The sequence below is a fragment of the Cervus canadensis genome, chromosome X (assembly GCF_019320065.1).
Source record: "Cervus canadensis isolate Bull #8, Minnesota chromosome X, ASM1932006v1, whole genome shotgun sequence".
Classification (NCBI taxonomy): Eukaryota; Metazoa; Chordata; class Mammalia; order Artiodactyla; family Cervidae; genus Cervus; species Cervus canadensis.
The window spans coordinates 7,830,045-7,835,509 of record NC_057419.1 but is presented as its reverse complement, the minus strand read 5'-3'; positions in this window follow the sequence as shown (position 1 = coordinate 7,835,509).

Below are 5,465 nucleotides of genomic sequence, written 5' to 3'. Positions count from 1 at the left end.
ACGCTGCACCCGGGGAGAGTGCGCCCGTCAAGCTCCTGGCTGCCTGAGCCACTCGGACGGTGTAGGCACAAAATGCAGGCGCGGCTGTTTGTTCCACGCTTTTGTGGAACACCTGAGGGCTCGAATCGTGCGCAGCGCAGGGCACACTCCATATAGAACAGCCAGAAGCCTGAGCAGTGTAGACAGGAAAGCAGAGCCAGCCCCTCCCCGCAGCACGACGGAACTAGCAACCTGAATAAGAGACCACCTCCGCCCGCCTGTGTCAGGGCGGAAATTAGGCACTGAAGAGACCGGCAAACAAAAGCCAAATAAACAAAGGGAACAGCTTCAGAACGGACTGATGCAACAGATTAAAATCCCTGTAGGTAATACCGACTACACTGGAACGGGCCTGTAGATATCGAGAAGTGTAAGCTGGAACGAGGAGCTATCTGAAACAGAACTGAACCCACACTGACCACAACAGCTCCAGAGAAATTCCTAGATATATTTTTACTTTTTTTTTTTTTTAAGTAAAGGAAAAAAAATTTATTTTTTATTTTTTCTCTTTTATTTTCTTTTAAAATTCCCTACTACTCCCCCATTACTCCTTAACTTTCATTTTCATAGATTTTTACGATTTTCTTAATTAGGAAAAAAATTTTTTTCTTGTGTTTTTTTTTTCTTTTTTTTTTTTATTCCTTTTTCTCTTCTATTTTCTATTTTTCGTTTTCTCTTATTTCTTTTTAAAGTCCTCTATTACTCCTCTACTACTCCTTAATTTTCATTTTCATTACACTATAACCTTACAAAAAAAAGGAGAGAAGCCCTATTTTTAAACTGAACTTCATATATATTTCTAAAATTTTTGTGTGTGTTTTTGTTTTTGTTTTGAATATAGCATTTTTAAGAGTCTAACCTCTACTCTAGACTTTTAATCTTTGTTTTTCAGCATATGATATAAATTGTGGACATTTAAGAGTCCAGTATTCAGTTCCCATTTTTATACAGGAGTGTGTTGATTATTCTCTCCCAATCTTGACTCTCCTTTTTCTACCTCAGAACACCTCTATTTCCTCCTTTCCCCTTCTCTTCCCAATCCAATTCAGTGAATCTTGGTGGGTGTCTGGGCTATGGAGAACACTCTGGGAACAGACAACTGCATATCGGTCTCTCTCCTCTTGAGTCCCCCTTTTCTCCTCCTGCTCCTCTCTATCTCCCTCCTCCCTCTCCTCTTCTTCATGTAACTCTGTGAACCTCTCTGGGCATCCCTCAAGGGGGAGAATCTTTAGCCATTAACCTAGAAGGTTTATTAGCAGTGCTGTATAGTAGGAGAAGTCTTGAGACTACTGGAAGAATAAAACTGAAATCCAGAGGCAGGAGACTTAAGCCCAAAACCTGAGAACACCAGAAAACTCCTGACTACATGGAACTTTAAGTAATAAGAGACCATCCAAAAGCCTCCATACCTACACTGAAACCAACCACCACCCAAGAGCCAATAAGTTCCAGAGCAAGACATACCATGCAAATTCTCCAGCAACGCAGGAACATAGCCCTGAACACCAACATACAGGCTGCCCAACACCTAACACATAGACACATCTCAAAACTCATCACTGGGCACTCCATTGCACTCCAGAGAGAAGAAATCTAGTTCCATGCACCAGAACACCTACACAAGCTTCCCCAACCAGGAAACCTTGACAAGCCAATTGTCCAACCCCACCCACTGGGTAAAACCTCCACAATAAAAAGGAACCACAGACCTCCAGAACACAGAAAGCCCAGTCCAGACACAGCAATCTAAACAAGATGAAAAGGCAGAGAAATACCCAGCAGGTAAAGGAGCATGAAAAATGCCCACCAAGTCAAACAAAAGAGGAGGAGATAGGGAATCTACCTGAAAAAGAATTTAGAATAATGATAATAAAAATGATCCAAAATCTTGAAAACAAAATGGAGTTACAGAAAAATAGCCTGGAGACAAAGATTGAGAAGATGCAAGAAATGTTTAATAAAGACCTAGAAGAAATAAAAAAGAATCAATTAAAAATGAATAATGCAATAAATGAGATCAAAAACACTCTGGAGGGAACCCAGAGTAGAATAACGGAGACAGAAGATAGGATAAGTGAGGTAGAAGATAAAATGGTGGAAATAAATGAAGCAGAGAGGAAAGAAGAAAAAAGAATCAAAAGAAATGAGGACAACCTCAGGGATCTCTGGGACAATGTGAAATGCCCCAACATTCGAATCATAGGAGTCAAAGAAGAAGAAGACAAAAAGAAAGGCCATGAGAAAATACTCGAGGAGATAATAGCTGAAAACATCCCTAAAATGGGGAAGGAAATAGGCACCCAAGTCCAAGAAACCCAGAGAGCCCCAAACAGGATAAACCCAAGGCAAAACACCCCAAGACACATATTAATCAAAGTAACAAAGATCAAACACAAAGAACAAATATTAAAAGCAGCAAGGGAGAAACAACAAATAACACACAAAGGGATTCCCATAAGGATAACAGCTGATCTATCAATAGAAACCCTCCAGGCCAGAAGGGAATGGCAGGACATACTTAAGGTAATAAAAGAGAATAACCTACAACCTAGATTACTGTACCCAGCAAGGGTCTCATTCAGATATGAAGGAGAATTCAAAAGCTTTACAGATAAGCAACAGCTGAGAGAATTCAGCACCACCAAACCAGCTCTTCAACAAATGCTAAAGGACCTTCTCTAGACAGGAAATGCAGAAAGGTTGTATAAACATGAACCCAAAACAACAAAGTAAATGGCAACGGGACCACACCTATCAATAATTACCTTAAATGTAAATGGGTTGAATTCCCCAACCAAAAGACAAAGACTGGCTGAATGGATACAAAAACAAGACCACTATATATGCTGTCTACAAGAGACCCACCTCAAAACACGAGACACATTCAGACTAAAAGTGAAGGGCTGGAAAAAAATATTTCACGCAAGTGGAGAACAAAAGAAAGCAGGAGTCGCAATACTCATATCAGATAAAATAGACTTTCAAATAAAGGATGTGAAAAGAGACAAAGAAGGACACTACATAATGATCAAAGGATCAATCCAAGAAGAGGATATAACAATTATAAATATATATGCACCCAACATAGGAGCACCGCAATAGGTACGGCAAATGCTACCGAGTATGAAAAAGGAAATTAATAGTAACACAATAACAGTGGGAGACTTTAATACCCCACTAACAACTATGGATAGATCAACTAAACAAAAAATTAACATGGAAGCACAAACTTTAAATGACACAATGGACCAGCTAGACCTAATGGATATCTATAGGACATTTCACCCCAAAACAACCAATTTCAACTTTTTCTCAAGTGCACATGGAACCTTCTCCAGAATAGATCACATCCTGGGCCATAAATCTAGCCTTGGGAAATTCAGAAAAATTGAAATCATTCCAGTCATCTTTTCTGACCACAGTGCAGTAAGATTAGATCTCAATTACAGGAAAAAAAAATTGTTAAAAATTCAAACATATGGAGGCTAAATAACACGTTTATGAATAACCAACAAATCATAGAAGAAATCAAAAAAGAAATCAAAATATGCATAGAAATGAATGAAAATGAAAACACAACAACCCAAAACCTATGGGACACTGTAAAAGCAGTGCTTAAGGGAAGGTTCATAGCATTACAGGCTCACATGAAGAAACAAGAAAAAAGCCAAATAAATAACCTAACTCTACACCTAAAGCAATTAGAGAAGGAAGAAATGAAGAACCCCAGGGTTAGCAGAAGGAAAGAAATCTTAAAAATTAGGGCAGAAATAAATGCAAAAGAAACTAAAGAGACCATAGCAAAAATCAACAAAGCTAAAAGCTGGTTTTTTGAAAAATAAACAAAATTGACAAACCATTAGCAAGACTCATTAAGAAGCAAAGAGAGAAGAACCAAATTAACAAAATTAGAAATGAAAATGGAGAGATCACAACAGACAACACTGAAATACAAAGGATCATAAGAGACTACTACCAGCAGCTCTATGCCAATAAAATGGACAACTTGGAAGAAATGGACAAATTCTTAGAAAAGTATAACTTTCCAAAACTGAACCAGAAAGAAATAGAAGATCTTAACAGAGCCATCACAAGCAAGGAAATCGAAACTGTAATCAGAAATCTTCCAGCAAACAAAAGCCCAGGACCAGATGGCTTCACAGCTAAATTCTACCAAAAATTTAGAGAAGAGCTAACACCTATCTTACTCAAACTCTTCCAGAAAATTGCAGAAGAAGGTAAACTTCCAAACTCATTCTATGAGGCCAACATCACCCTAATTCCAAAACCAGACAAAGATGCCACAAAAGAAGAAAACTACAGGCCAGTATCACTGATGAACATAGATGCAAAACTCCTTAACAAAATTCTAGCAAACAGAATCCAACACATATTAAAAAATCATACAACATGACCAAGTGGGCTTTATCCCAGGAATGCAAGGATTCTTTAATATCCACAAATCAATCAATATAATACACCACATTAACAAATTGAAAGATAAAAACCATATGATTATCTCAAAAGATGCAGAAAAAGCCTTTGACAAAATTCAACACCATTTATGATTAAAACCTCTCCAGAAAGCAGGAATAGAAGGAACATACCTCAACATAATAAAAGCTATATATGACAAACCCACAGCAAGCTACCCTCAATGGTGAAAAATTGAAAGCATTTCCCCTGAAATCAGGAACAAGACAAGGGTGCCCACTCTCACCACTACTATTCAACATAGTGTTGGAAGTTTTGGCCACAGCAATCAGAGCAGAAAAAGAAGTAAAAGGAATCCAGATAGGAAAAGAAGAAGTGAAACTCTTGCTGTTTGCAGATGACATGATCCTCTACATAGAAAACCCTAAAGACTCTACCAGAAAATTACTAGAGCTAATCAATGAATATAGTAAAGTTGCAGGATATAAAAATTAACACACAGAAATCCCTTGCATTCCTATACACTAACAATGAGAAAACAGAAAGAGAAATTAAGGAAACAATACCATTCACCATTGCAACAAAAAGAATAAAATACTTAGGAGTACATCTACCTAAAGAAACAAAAGACCCATACATAGAAAACTATAAAACACTGATGAAAGAAATCAAAGAGGACACAAACAGATGGAGAAATATACCGTGTTCATGGATTGGAAGAATCAATATTGTCAAAATGGCTATACTACCCCAAAGCAATCTATAGATTCAATGCAATCCCTATCAAGCTACCAATGGTATTTTCCACAGAACTAGAACAAATAATTTCACAATTTGTATGGAAATACAAAAAAACCTCGAATAGCCAAAGCAATCTTGAGAAAGAAGAATGGAACTGGAGGAATCAACCTGCCTGACTTCAGTCTCTACTACAAAGCCACAGTCATCAAGACAGTATGGTACTGGCACAAAGACAGAAATATAGATCAATG